At 42.4% G+C, this 14512-nt stretch overlaps 1 long non-coding RNA gene across 1 annotated transcript in view; it reads left to right on the top strand.

Moving 5' to 3' along the window:
- Positions 1 to 865: 865 nt before the first annotated feature.
- LOC125116069 (uncharacterized) overlaps positions 866 to 14512 on the top strand; it is a 53951-nt gene continuing 40304 nt past the window's right edge. Inside the window, exon 1 of the long non-coding RNA XR_007132246.1 lies at positions 866 to 967. This is a non-coding gene — a long non-coding RNA (uncharacterized LOC125116069). The remainder of the gene's footprint in view (positions 968 to 14512) is intronic.

Below are 14512 nucleotides of genomic sequence, written 5' to 3'. Positions count from 1 at the left end.
GGTGCTGGGTGCTGGGTGCTGGGTGCTGGGTGCCCACCCCCCCCCACCCCCTGCCAAAAAAAAACACTACATGGGGCTGACCCTTGCTCTCTTCCTACAACCAACAGTAAGATGAAGGGGAAGAGGTGCAATAATTTTCAGATGAGTTAGTTGGACCTTTATTTCCCCACAACCGATTCTCCTTGATGTTTCTTCCTTCCCAGAGAAATGAGAGATGTGGTTTCTAACCAGGATATCAATTGGGAAAGATTCTTTCAATTCCTGGGCAGGCCATTAGCAAACATTAGGTAGCTTTCATTTGCCTTTACCTTGGAAGCAGTTCTGAGAAAATCTTCTTTTATTCTCTAAGGAAAGTGGAACCTTTTGGGGAAGGAGCATGTTCAAAAGTTGGATCAAAATTCAGTATCTGTCATCAAGGAAATAGCTGTGTTGGACACGCACATTTTGACCCTATGGACACATGGACCATCATGGTGATTATTAGTAAATATAATGCATATCCAAAACTCCACATGATAAAGTGTATTCTTGACTGAAAACTGATGGAAGAAAAATATAACTTTGAAAAAATTTGTTATCTGACTCAGGTCAGTTGACCAAGGACAAATAACGATCACCACAGAAATCTTACAAAGGCAGAATCTATAGCCATTTAATTATGATTTGGACAAGAAATCTTGTCATTTATTTTTTAAAATTGAGCTCCAGTAACACACTAGCAGGAAATGAGTAAGAAACATGGGTATCCTGGCCAGAAGTCCTAAGGCTGGGCTGGGAGGCCTGCCTCCCCTTCCCGCCCCCCTGCTCAGGTGGAGCCAGTGCGCAGGCTCCAGCAGAGGCAGGTGTGAGAGCTCAAGGGCAGGGATTCGCCGCTGAAGGCCCCTCGCCCAGAGGAAAGGGAAGTAGGAGACATTGAGGGGGTGGCCAGCGATGCGGGTGTCTCCACGAGGGAGCCGCGCAAAGACGGGTGAGTACAACTCTTTCCCGCGGCCCCGCCCTCCAACCGCCACCGCTCCCCCCAACCCCTGAGCCCACAGCTAGGGGCCCCGACTCCTCCCGCCCCGAGGAGCACGAGCCTCCATCGGTCCTCGGCTCTCGGGGCCGCCGCCACCTGCTGCAGCCGCGGCCCGCCCGGTGAGGACGCCCGTTCGGGGCGGCGAAGGCGGGCGTTGAGCGGCGGGCGCCGCGCGCGCTCTCAGTCCTCCCTCCTTGGCCTGGCCTTCTGCCTGCGGGGCCGTCCCCACCAGCGGCTGGCCTCTGGGTCCGAGGACCCCGGGACTCGGCCCCGTCGCCGCGGGCTCGCGGGCTGGGACCAGGAGGCGCCGGCGAGGAGCCCAAAGTGGGCCCGCGGGGCGCGGGTCCTCGGCGCGGTGGGTCGGCAGGTGTGACGCGGCCTCTGCTTTTGGGCTGCGCGCGTGCACAGCGCGGGGCTCCTCCAGCCCCCGCCAACTAGTAAGGTGCTGAGATGGGGCCTTTGTGTTCTTTCCCACAGCCATCAGCCCTCGGGAGGGTCCCTCCAAAAGGCTCCAGGTGACTCTCCAGTGTTTTTACGCTTTATTAACTAAAAGGAGTCCTCACTGCCTCTCAGAGCGCTCACTGGAGGGCAGTTTGTGACAGAGTGACGCCTAACCAACATCTGAACTAAAGGAATTTTCCTGCTTTTCTAGGGTTTGGCACGATGAAGGGCCCTTAAACACGTTATATTTTTCATGTTTGTGTTACTCTTTTCTAGCAACAGGCCGTCTTTTGGCGAAGCAGGGTTACTCTAAGTTAATGAGCATTTAAAAAATTCATTTTTGAGCAGTTATCATAGAGGCTCAAATCTTTGAAAGTTCTAGCCACTAAAGGGCATGACTGTTTTTGTGGCGGGGGGGATGTTGGGGTCAATCTTACATGAGGAAGGGAAGACTTCTAAATCAGGAGAAATGTTTATTTCATGATATTTTGCTATGTCACTCTTGGAGTTTTGCATATTCATTCTCTGATATATCTCAGATCAGCTCCAGCAAATGCTTATTTTGAGAATAGTTTGGGGTTTTTTGGTTCTGTGGGGTTTTATGTGCTATTTGGTTGGTAGGAGCTTGACTACAAAGTTGGATTTCAGATCATAAAAAAAATGTAGTTAACTTTTTGGCACAGCAGAAATTATCACAACATTGTAAGTCACCTATACTTCAATAAAACTTTTTTTAAAAGAGAATGTAGAATAAACAATGAGGTCCTACTGTATAGCACAGGGAACTATATCCAATCTCTTGTACTAGAACATGATGGAAGATAACCTGAGAAAAAAAGAATGTATGTATGTATGACTGGGTCACTTTGCTGTACAGCAGAAATTGGTACAACATTGTAAATCAACTATAGTTTAAAAATTATTTTAAATATGTGCCAAAAAATCAAAAGCAACCCAAGTGATTACACTAAAAAAATAAAATGAAAAAAATGGGAAAAAGAAAGAATGTAGTTAAAACTGGTGATTAGTATAACTCACAATGCTTTGTGGGATAGCAATTGGTTGTCTTTCTCTCTTGAAATATTTTCCTGAGTTATCAAACTTTCCACACAAAACACTCAAAAATTACTTTAAAACAAAAACAAAAAACCCTGCACCTGGGTAATGAGATAGCAAGCACATGGTTTCATTGTTAAAGATAATGGCACATTTTCCAAAGATGGGAGTTGGGTACAAGAGAGTCTCCTGACCTGGAAGTGACTGTGGCATGTATCCGCTAAGAGGTACTGACTGTAAATGAGTATTTCCCAGGCATCATTGTCCTACAGGTGTAGTGAATTTTTGACGGGGGCAATTGCCAGTGATGATATGTTATGAAACTGCACTGCTGTGTGGCCATGAGAGGCACAGAAATATTAATCAGGCATCAACCACATCACAGATGAGGCAAAAAGAGCCAAAGAGATCAAGTGAGAGAAAGAGGAGAAACAGAGAAAAAGACTAAGAGGGAGAAAAATAGAGTTGAACAAAGAGAAGTAGATGGAAAGAATCAGAGAAACAAAAAGACACAGTAACTGTCTGGGCTGACTGCCAGAAGATGATGGAGAAAGGATGTGTTAGCGAGCTCATTCTGGCTTTGAAAAAGTAAGCATTGTCTCCTCAGCCGGGGTCTTTAATTTGGATACCATGATGATGACTAAAGGAGACATTATTGTTTTCATTGATTATAGATTGTGTATTTCCTGGAACTCTGTGCTTTTATTCAGGATAAAAGCATTATTCTGCATGTAGCCCAGAGACACCCACCAGAGGACACTTAGGTTCTACCCTAAACTGGTGCTTTGAGCCCCACCTGCTTCTCAGTATTCCTAGGGGCTCTGGTGAGTTCTCCTGATATCCTGACATAACTGCTTTAAATGATGTCCTGAATTTTACTCCAGCTGTTTTTCTTGGGACTTGGAGTTCTAAAGAGGGTGCCAGTACATTTTCTTAGGCAGGGACCTAAGGGTAACTTTGGATGGAATTGGGTTGACTGTCCTTTTTCAAAAATGGACTTAAATTGGAAAGATTATATATGATCTGAACAAAGTGTTTGCTATTGAAATGAGAGACTAAGCCGGCTCAACTCTGAAGAAAAGGGACATTTACTTATTCACACTACAGTGTGTTCTCAGACAACTGAGAACCTTGCAGAAGTGTCTGAGGTTCAATCCCCTTGACGGTTAATGGTCCTGCAGGGGATCCCACTACGACCATTAAGTCAATTCTGCTTGCACAGGGGGCACAGTAAGGCTGATCACCTGGTGCTCCAGGCACCCACAGCAATTTCTGCTAGAGGGGAAAACTGAGACAGGTGACAGAGTAGAACTGACGTAAGGGTAAGTCCTTAGGGAGCTAGACTCAGAAGCAGCACACGTTTGATCCATCACACTGCTCTCAGAAGGGTGTTCAGATCCATCTGATTGAGGCTACCAACTTAATAATGGGAAGTAATGCCTCAAAGACTGAACAGCTGGCAAATGGGCAGCCACTCCCTGGAACTCACACTGACTTCATTTGCAGTGGGAATGAAGTCAGTGCTTGCAAGCACTTACCTTTACTCTTAAATGTCCGGGATGGAGCTCTTTTGACACTCTCAAACTAGAGAGAAAGCCAGCTTGATAAAACATCATTTCCAAAATTCTGACCCTGAGAGAAAAAGTATTCCTAGTAGAAACCTTGAAGTTATAACACTTATGGTGTCCTTGAAATGTAAACACAGCCCATATCACCTGAGACTACTGCTTTGGCTCAATTAGGAGAACTTAAAAGTGAAAGGAAAAAAAAAAAGGGAAAGAGGCTTTTTAAAACTCAAGCAGGAAAGATATGAGATCTCTGTTTCGCATCTATCTGGATGGATGTAAGGCTGTGTATATAACAAGCAGGACCCTGTGGAGCCTCTTCGGGATAGGCCCTTCCCCCATATCCTCTGCTTTAGCTCTTCTCTGAAGTATAGCATGTATTTTGTTGGAGGTTTATAGGAACATTGGTATCTGACCTCTGTGGACAGCTTTAAGAACAAGGGATTTCTACACGGAGAAGTGTGCAACAACCAATGGAGCCCCTCCCTCACTGTGCCTTTAAAAATGCTTTGCAGGAGTTCTGGTCGTGGCACAGCGGAAACAAATCCGACTAGGAACCATGAGGTTGCAGGTTCGATCCCTAGCCTCGCTCAGTGGATTAAGGATCTGGCATTGCTGTGAGCCGTGGTGTAGGTCACACACATGGCTTGGATCTGGCGTTACTGTGGTCATGGCAAAGGCTGGCAGCAACAGCTCCGATTTGACCCCTAGCCTGGGAACCTCCAAATGCTGTGGTGCAGCCCTAAAAAAACAACAACAAAAAAAAATGCTTTGCAAATTGGGGAGTTCCCCTTCGGGGCACAGTGGAAACTAATACAACTGGGAACCATAAGGTTGCGGGTTCACAATGAGGTTTTGGGTTCAATCCCTGGCCTCGCTCAGTGGATTAAGAATCCAGCATTTCTGTGACCTGTGGTGCAGGTTGCAGACGCAGCTCGGATCCCGCGTTGCTGTGGCGAAGGCCGGCAGCTGTAGCCTGTGAACTTCCATATGCTGCAGGTGCAGCCCTAAAAAGCAAAATAAATAAATAAAATTAAAGTGCTGGAGTTCCCGTCGTGGCGCAGTGGTTAACGAATCCGACTAGGAACCATGAGGTTGTGGGTTCGGTCCCTGCCCTTGCTCAGTGGGTTAACGATCCGGCGTTGCCGTGAGCTGTGGTGTAGGTTGCAGACGCGGCTCGGATCCCGCATTGCTGTGGCTCTGGCGTAGGCCGGTGGCTACAGCTCCAATTCAACCCCTAGCCTGGAAACCTCCATGTGCCGCGGGAGCGACCCAAGAAATAGCAACAACAACAACAACAAAAATGCTTTGCAATTTTGTTTAAGGGAGTTAGTGATGATTTGGGGGCTTGAGCCACCTGGCTCCTTGCATGGCCCTACAGTAAACCTTTCTCTGTTCCAAACTCCAATGTTTGGGGTTTTTTGTTTGTTTTTTGGTCTTTTTTGCTTTTTAGGGCCGCACCTGGGGCATATGGAAGTTCCCCTGCTAGGAAGGGTCTAATCAGAGCTACAGCTGCCAGCTTACACCACAGCCACAGCAACGCAGGATCAGAGCCATGTCTGCAACCTACACCACAGCTCATGACCATGCCAGATCCTTAACCTACTGAGCGAGGCCAGGGATCGAACCTGCATCCTCATGGTTCCTAGTCGGATTTGTTTCCGATGCGCCACGACAGGAGCTCCAAACTCCAATGTTTTGATTTGTTTGGCCTCACTGTGTGTTGGGCACATGGATTTGCACTAAAAATTCTGGTAAAGCCAGCCTAGGAGTCTGTCCCCGTGGCAGGTTGGCCCTGGCCAGGGTAGGGGTGGGGGAAGCACCCCCTTCCCTGACTCCTCAGCAGCTGCCATAGCCCACTTCGCTCCAGGGATATTGGAGGGACTGTCCCCAAAGGTGCCAGCTGCCCACAGCACAAGGCTGTTGGGAGCTGAGAACCATCCAGAGCTGTCGTCCACACTCAGCATCACCTGGGGATAAGTCACTCCAGCTTGTGCAAGCCGGGAACTCTCTCCACTCTGTGTGGGCTGCTTCCCTTTCAGGAAGGGAGCCATTTGAGACCTGGGCCAATCTGGAGCTTTCCTCCATTTGGGAATGGAAGTGGAATTTTATACTACATCTCCTCTGATTTTCAGTCTCTGTGACTGTAGCCTATTTGTTGTTTGTGTTTTTGTGTGTACTTTTTGGGGTGAGCCAGTCCTGGTCTGGCCACTGTGGAGGCCTCTGTCTGGGAATGGAAGTGGAATTTCTGGGCTACTCTTCATCTGATCTTTGTTTGTTGTTTGTATGTGCATAGTGCTTGCATTGGTCAGTGAGACGTCTTTAGTAATGGGGCTCACATGTGACGACACCAGGTAACTTTGCCTATTGCATTGGGTTTCACCTGTGGTGGAGCCTTGGTTGGGATTTTCCCTTTGCAGTGGATGGGAATCTCCCTTTTTGGTGCCAGAGCCCTGTGATCCTGAAAGACTGTTTTGCATTGCATTTGTTTGGTATTTGATAATACCTGCCCTGATAATCAGAGCTCTATTCCATTTGATAGTACACCTAGGGCCCATTTTGCAAAACTGCAAGATCTTAGGTATGCTTCTATCAAGAGAGAAAGAAGATTTTTTTAAACACTGTATGGCCACTCTATTCTTCAGACTTGAGAAAATTGATTGAGATGAAACTCTTGAAATTCCAAAACTGGTTCTTTTTGCATATGCAGTAGAGAAAGCTAGCTTGGTGACTTCACCTAGGTGAAATAGAAGTTAAATCTTGTTATATCTGTTACCAGTTTGTCAACAAGAAAAATAACTTGGTATGATGAAATTTTATGAGTGAATTAAATGCAAATGAGATAAAAGCTTTTAATAAACTCTGTAGGAATTTTTTGTTGTTGTTGTTAAAAGGATAATTATGTTTTAAAAATGCCTGTTAGAGCGCCAGAGAAAGAAAGACAGTTGACCAGAGCAGTGAGATTTCAAGCAAGATTTATTGACCAGTAGAGTGGTGGGGAGCACTGAGCAAGAGGAACTCAGAACCCCCCAACACACACCCCACCCCACCCCCGTTGGGAGAGAATCAGGTTTTATCATGTGCTGTACTCTCTAGGTCCAGGACAGTGGTTGAGATCATGGTATAAAATTTTAACTTTCTCTTTGGGTCCGTCTTTGTCCATTTGAAGTCAACCATTTCATGGACTTGGTCGTTTCACCTGTGGAAGTCCGATAATGCAGAGACAGACTGCTGGTCTGGGTCTGGATGGGTCCATGAGTCATGAGGACTTCTTCTTTTTTAGGCCTTCATTTTAGTTTCCACCTAAGAATGCCTGTCTAAAATTGTCTCTCTAGATTATGGTAACAATTACTTGCCTCTTGGTTTTCACTAGAAAATTAAGATTTTTAAGAATTGAGGATTCTAATCTAAACATATAATCAGGAGTTCCTGTTGTGGCTCAGTGGGTTAAGAACCTGATTAGTATCCAGGAGGATGTGGGTTTGATACCTGGCCTTGTTCAGTAGGTTATGGATCTAGCATTGCTGCAAGCCGTGGTATAGATTGCAGATGTGGCTTGGATCCACATTGCCGTGGCTGTGGCATAGGCCCGCAGCTGTAGCTCTGGTTCCACCCCTAGCCTGGGAACTTCCGTATGCCACAGGAATGGCCCTAAAAAGAAAAAAAAAAAGTAATTAAAGCAACTAAAAATAATAAACATTTCGCTATATTGCAAGAAATGGGGAGTTCCTGCTGTGGTGCAACATGATCAGCGATGTCTTTGGGGGGCTGGGATGTAGGTTTGATCCCTGGCCTGGCACCACAGTTAAGGATCCAGTGTTGCTGCAGCTGCAGCAGTATAGGTTGCAGTTTGGCTTGGATGTGATCCCTGGCCTGGAAACTCCATATGCCATGAGGCAGCCAAAAAAAAAAAAAAGAAAGAAAATGGTATATATGTTTTTAAAAAAAGGTTTTATGTATGTCAGGCTGATTAGATTAAGCTTAATTAGGTAAATGGATTTTGTTATTAAAAAGTAGACTAATGCAGGACTAGATTTGGTTCTTCTCTGCTAAGAGAGCAAGTTTACTTAGAATGCTGCTTTTGATAACAGATGGTGATCTTCCTTGCCTTTAAGTGATCTGTGTGTTTGTTTTTTAGTATTCACAGTGACCTATGATTCTATCTGACCAAATGTTTTTAAAACTGGTATTTTTGACAAACTTCCTATCAAACTCAGGTTAAAGTTCCTTTGATTTCAGCTAATCTGGGGATGCTTCAGTGGGTCCCTGAGGCATCTCAGAAAAATGTGTATATATTTTTAATTGGGATTGGTTGGTTTGTTAAGTTACACGGGAAGTATAAGCCTCCTCAGGTTATACAATATGACTAAGAGTTATTAATACAGATATTCTATAAATTATATAAGGTTTCTGAAATTTGGGTATGTCCTGGTATGATATAGTTTGGCGGCATACGAAGTTTCTGGGCCAGGCATCAGATCCGAGCCATAGCCGCTGCCGCCCACACTGCAGTGTAGACCTTCAACCCACTGTGCCAGGCCAGGGATGGAACCTGTGTCCCTGTGCTCCAGAGATGCCACTGATCCCACTGTGCCACAGGAGAAACCCAGCTGTTATGTTAAAATGTTGTATGTCACAACTTGGATAAACTTCTTTGTCAAGAATATTGTCATCAGATCTTTACCCTTATTTTAAGTCTTTAATAGGCAGTGAAGCTGAAGCTTTGCAAAACTGCCAACGTCTTCAAGAAGGACCTTTTTAAAAATTAGTTTTCTAATAGCTTTTAATTCCCACTGCTAAAGTAGTTAAGATATTTTGAAAGTCTAATGGAAACACTGATTTCATAGAACTGTTGGTAAGAGGGATTGATTGTATAGGACTGAGGAAACTAATGAACGTAGTGGTGATTTTTTTTTTTTTTTTTTTTTTGGTTTTACCTGAGATGTTACTGGCTTCTGATCTGTGTTTTTTCCAGATGTGGGAAAATCTTTCCCCTTGGGCTAGTTGTGACTTGCAGCAGTTTGATGGATTATGCCTTTGTGGGCGGAGTTGAAGCATTTGTCCTTTCTCTCTACCTAACCTCTCCAGAGAGTGGAAACTCTTAGGTTCCCAATAGCCTTTTCAGATAAATTAGGAAGGCCACCTTCTAATAGGTGCAAAAAATCTCAAAGTATTTTGGGGACCTCAAAAAGGGAAGAATTCACCCAAACCTATAACGTGAAATCTGACAGCTCCTTGGCATGGCCTTCCTGGCCCTGGGAGGCCTTTTAAAATTTCATCTGAGACTCCTTATGAAAAAAATTCCAGCACAGCCAATTTAAAGGAGAAAATTATCATCAATTAACTGGACTCATTTTGAAAACAAACTAATCTTCATTTGGATGTATTTGATTTTTAAATGAGGGTGTTTTTAGAGAGAGACTATTTTAATGGATATCAAATTCTGATTCTGTTAATTGAGATCTGCATATACTGTTTAAGGTCCACCTCCCATTTCCCTCATTATAGCTTGGAGAAGTGTGAGTTAACCTACTTGTTTAATCCTGTTCAATAGCACAGCATGGGAATCTAGTATAGTTAAGACACAGTCAGAAAGTTAATAGATAGATGTGAGAACTGGAACCAAAAGCCTCAGTCCAATTACAAATTAGGCAACAACAGAGCTAAGTCAGGTTCAAATAACTGTAGGCAAAGAAAGAGCGAGCCTTGTGTAATTTACTAGACTCTAAGAAATATTTCCCTGCCCAAACCGATCAATTCTGTTTCACAATCACCTCTTCTTCTCATATCTAGAAAAGCACTAAAGTCATTAATGGTGACATCTGCTTTGGCCACTGAGGAGAGAAATGCATTTTGAAGTAAAAATGGCATAGCTGTGCCAGACTTAGACGCCACCGGCCCCTCTCAAAGCAGTGTCTGCTGGTAAAACCAAGCAGGACCCTGTGGATACCTCTGTCAAGCTTATGATTAACCTTTTTATCTGAACTTTTATTCCTTTTCTTGTCCAACACTTGCTCCCCTCAAGATTGAGGAGTATCACCAGGAAGTAACATCCCCACGGGCCTTGTTTACTATATAGGAAGTGTATCTACGCCCAGATGGACATTAATCTCTAATCTGCTGTGACTCAGTTTATGGGACGAAAGGACAAAGAAACTATGAGATTTACAGGACATTTCCACCCCTAAGACCCTATTGAACAAGCACTGATATAGGTAACTAAGCAAGGCCAATGGGAGAAGACCACATCTCTCTGGACCCCATGTTGGTACCTCCGCCAACTTTAAGGAATAAAAACCCCTATAGGAAAATAGAGAAAGAGAGCTCTTCTCCCCTCTCCCATCAGCCCTGGGAGCTATTTACTTTCCTTTAATAAAGACTTTGCTTTCTTGCTACCTGTGTATTTGCGGAGTTCATTTTCCAACTGCCATGAACAAGAACCCAGATTCCGGTATCATCTTTCCGGTATCACCAGCAGCCCTGGGAACTATTTGCTTTCCTTTAATAAAGACTTTGCTGCAGCTCCATAACAAAAAAACAAACAACCCCATCAAAAAATGGGCAGAAGATCTAAACAGACAATTCTCCAAAGACATACAGATGGCCAAAAAACACATGAAAAGACGTTCAACTTCACTCATTATTAGAGAAATGCAAATCAAAACCACTATGAGGTACCACCTTACCCCAGCCAGAATGGCCTTCCTCAAAAAGTCTACAAACAATAGGTGCTGGAGAGGGTGTGGAGAAAAAGGAACCCTATTTCACTGTTGGTGGGATTGTGAATTGGTGCAACCACTGTGGAAAACAGTATGGAGATGCCTCAGAAAACTAAACATCGAACTACCATTTGATCCAGCAATCCCACTCCTGGGCATCTATCCAGAGAAAACCACGACTCGCAAAGACACATGTACTCCAGTGTTCACTGCAGCACTATTTTCAATAGCCAAGACATGGAAGCAACCTAAATGTCCATCGACAGAGGAATGGATGCAGAAGATGTGGTACACATACACAATGGAATATTACTCAGCCATTAAAAAGAACAAAATACCAGCATTTTTAGCAACATGGATGGACCTAGAAACTATCATGCTAAGTGAAGTCAGCCATACAATGAGACACCAACATCAAATGCTTTCACTGACATGTGGAATCTGAAAAAAGGACAGACGGAACTTCTTTGCAGAACAGATGCTGACTCACAGACTTTGAAAAACATATGGTTTCCAAAGGAGACAGTTTGGGGGGTGGGGGGATGTGCCTGGGTTGTGGGATGGAAATCCTGTGAAATTAGATTGTTATGATCATTATATAACTACAGATGTGATAAATTCATTTGAGTAATAAAAAAAAGATTTTAAAAAAGTACAGCAATACTAAACCCATTCTAAAAGAAATACTGAAAGCAATCACTTAAATAAGCCAGTATACAGATCTAAAAGGAAAAAACAAAACCTATTGTAAAACTGACAATAAGCATAAGGAACAGCAAAAGGACATACATGAAGATGTTAAAAAAAGTACTTCAAAATCATAAAGTGTGGGGAAGGAAAGTAAGAAAATCTAGACTTTCTTTTTTAGAATGTGTTTGAGCCTTTATGACTATCAAGCTAAAGGAAGCAGATATAGGAAGGGGTTAACATGCTTGAAAAACAGGGCAACCACAAATCAAATCCTAACATTATGTTCATTAAAAAGAAAAAGTGCACAAGCATAAAATAAAGGGAAATCATCCAACCAAAAAAAAAAAGGAAAAAAGGAGAAACATAGAATCAACCAGAAAGCAAGGTTTAAAATGGCAATAAATGCATATTTATCAATAATTACCTTAAATGTCAGTGGACTGAATGCTTCAATCAAAAGACATAGAGTGGCAGATGCGATAAAAAAAAAAAAAGCAATATACTGTCTACAGGAGACTCACCTTAGGGCAAAGGACACATAAATTGAAAGCGAGAGAATGGGAAAAGATAGTTCATGCCAATGGAAAAGACAGGAAAGCAGGAGTTGCAGTACAGTCTATTAGGCAAAATAGACTTCAAAATAAAGGCCACAAAGACAAAGGAGGATACTATTCAGTGATAAAAGGATCCTTCAAGAAGAAGATATTACAATCTTCAGTATATATGCCTCAATATAGGCACACCCAGATACATACAACAAATACTAACATACATAAAAGAAGAAATTGATGGGGATCCAATAATAGTAGGAGACTTTAACACCTGCTCACATCAATATACAGATTCTCTAAACAGAAAATGAATATGGCAATAGAGATCCTAAATGACACAATAGAAAGACTTACTTGACATTTTCAGGACACTACATCCAAAAAAAACCCAGACTATACATTCTTTTCAAGTGCACATGAAACATTCTCAAGGATTGACCACATACTGGAGCACAAAACTAACCTCAACAAATTTATAGAAATTATTTCAATTATCTAAAGGTTGTATCTTGTTGGAGGTTTATAGGAGCATCATGACATGACCTCTGTGGACAGCTTCAGGAACAAAGGGCATCTGTACCAAGAAGTTTGCAACAACTGACCCCACCCCTTTAAAATGCTTGCCTTGCCTTTAAAAATGCTTTACAATTTTGGTTGGATGTTTTGGGAGCATGAGCCACCCATCTCCTTGCATGGCCCTGCAATAAACTTTTCTCTGCTCCAAATTGTTTCAGTTTGTTTGGCCTCACTGTGCATTAACATGTTTTACATTATAAATACATTATGTCCCTATCTTCAGATGGTGTTATCAAAATTAATTTGTGAAAGAGCTGTATTTAATTGACTTAAAAGTAAGTGCATACAAATCAAATATTTCTAAATGTTTACTGAAAGTAGCCCTAGTTTTTGAAGGATCATATGACTTATATGGTCTAAGATTAATCTTTAATGAATAAAAATAAGTTCAAATTGATTAATTAATATAGACAATTCTTCAGTCATTAGTATTAAGTATAATACTTTTATTGTAGCTAGATTTGTGAAAGTCTGTAAGATAGTGTTATCTCTAATACAGAGTTTGTCAACAAGAAAATTAATTTGGTGTGATGAAGTTTTCATAAGTAATGAAATAGAGGTAAATGGGATAACAGCTTTTGGGTGATCTCTTTAAGAACAACCATGTTTCAGAGCTGTCTTGGGGTGCAGCAGGTTGAGGATCTAGAGTTGTCACTGCAGCAGCTTGGGTTGCTGCTATGGTGTGGATTCAATCCCTGGTCCAGGAACTTACATGCCATGGGTGTGGCCAAAAAAATAATAACTTATCGTGTTTTATGGTATATTTACCTAAAAACAGTTTCACCAGATATTTGGGAACATTGAACTTCAGTGTTCTGCTTAATTAATTATGGGAATTCATTGCATATCTAGATTTTTTTTTTTTTTGTCTTTTTAGGGCTGCAACCACGGTATATGAAGATTCCCAAGCTAGGGGTCTAATCCAAGCTACAGCTGCCAGCCTATGCCAGAGCCACAGCAACACAGGATCCGAGACACATCTTCAACCTACACCACTGCTCACGGCAACGCCAGATCCTTAACCCACTGAGTGAGGCCAGGGATGGAACCTGCAACCTCATGGCTCCTCATGGGATTTGTTTCTGCTGCGCCATGATGGGAACTCCCCTAGATCCTTTTTAATAAGATAAAATACTGAAACATTAACTGCCAAAGTAGTCTATGTTTCCTTACTTTTTGGTCTCATTACATAGAGATTAATATGTCTGGAACTATTATTAAGTATGTTTTGTGCCTTATTGAAAGATTGTACTATGAAATAGCATATATTTCCTGAAATTTTTAAAAGTGAACTCTGAAATGAGTCAGAAAGACAAAGGCAAATACCATATAATATCACTTATAACTGGAATCTAATATCCATCACAAATAAACATCTCCACAGAAAAGAAAATCATGGACTTGGAAAATAGACTTGTGGCTGCCCGACGGGAGAGGGAGGGAGTGGGAGGGATCGGGAGCTTGGGGTTATCAGACACAACTTAGAATAGATTTGCAAGGAGATCCTACTGAGTAGCATTGAGAACTATGTCTAGATACTCATATTGCAACAGAACAAAGGGTGGGGGCAAAATGTATACATGTAAGGATAACCTGATCCCCTTGCTGTACAGTGGGGAAAAAAAAGTGAACCCTGAGAAGAGTTTTATGTGTGGTCAGGACTAAGATCAAATTGAATTTAATTAAATAAATGAATTTTAATATTATAGGTGAAGTGGTAGAGAACCAGAATTTGGTTTTCTCTGTTAAGAGGATAAACTTTTCTTGAAATATTAATCTGCTTTTGTTAACAGATTATAAAATTTCTTTACTAGTACCTTTCTGCATTGAAATCTTTTATTGTCACCTTGGTTAAGTGAGGAAATACTGTTTTGCAGTGACTTACGATCTTCCATGGTC

The sequence above is a fragment of the Phacochoerus africanus genome, chromosome 15 (assembly GCF_016906955.1).
Source record: "Phacochoerus africanus isolate WHEZ1 chromosome 15, ROS_Pafr_v1, whole genome shotgun sequence".
NCBI classification, from domain to species: Eukaryota; Metazoa; Chordata; class Mammalia; order Artiodactyla; family Suidae; genus Phacochoerus; species Phacochoerus africanus.
The sequence above is the reverse complement of the archived record's forward strand: the minus strand, read 5'-3'. Positions and strand labels throughout refer to the sequence as shown.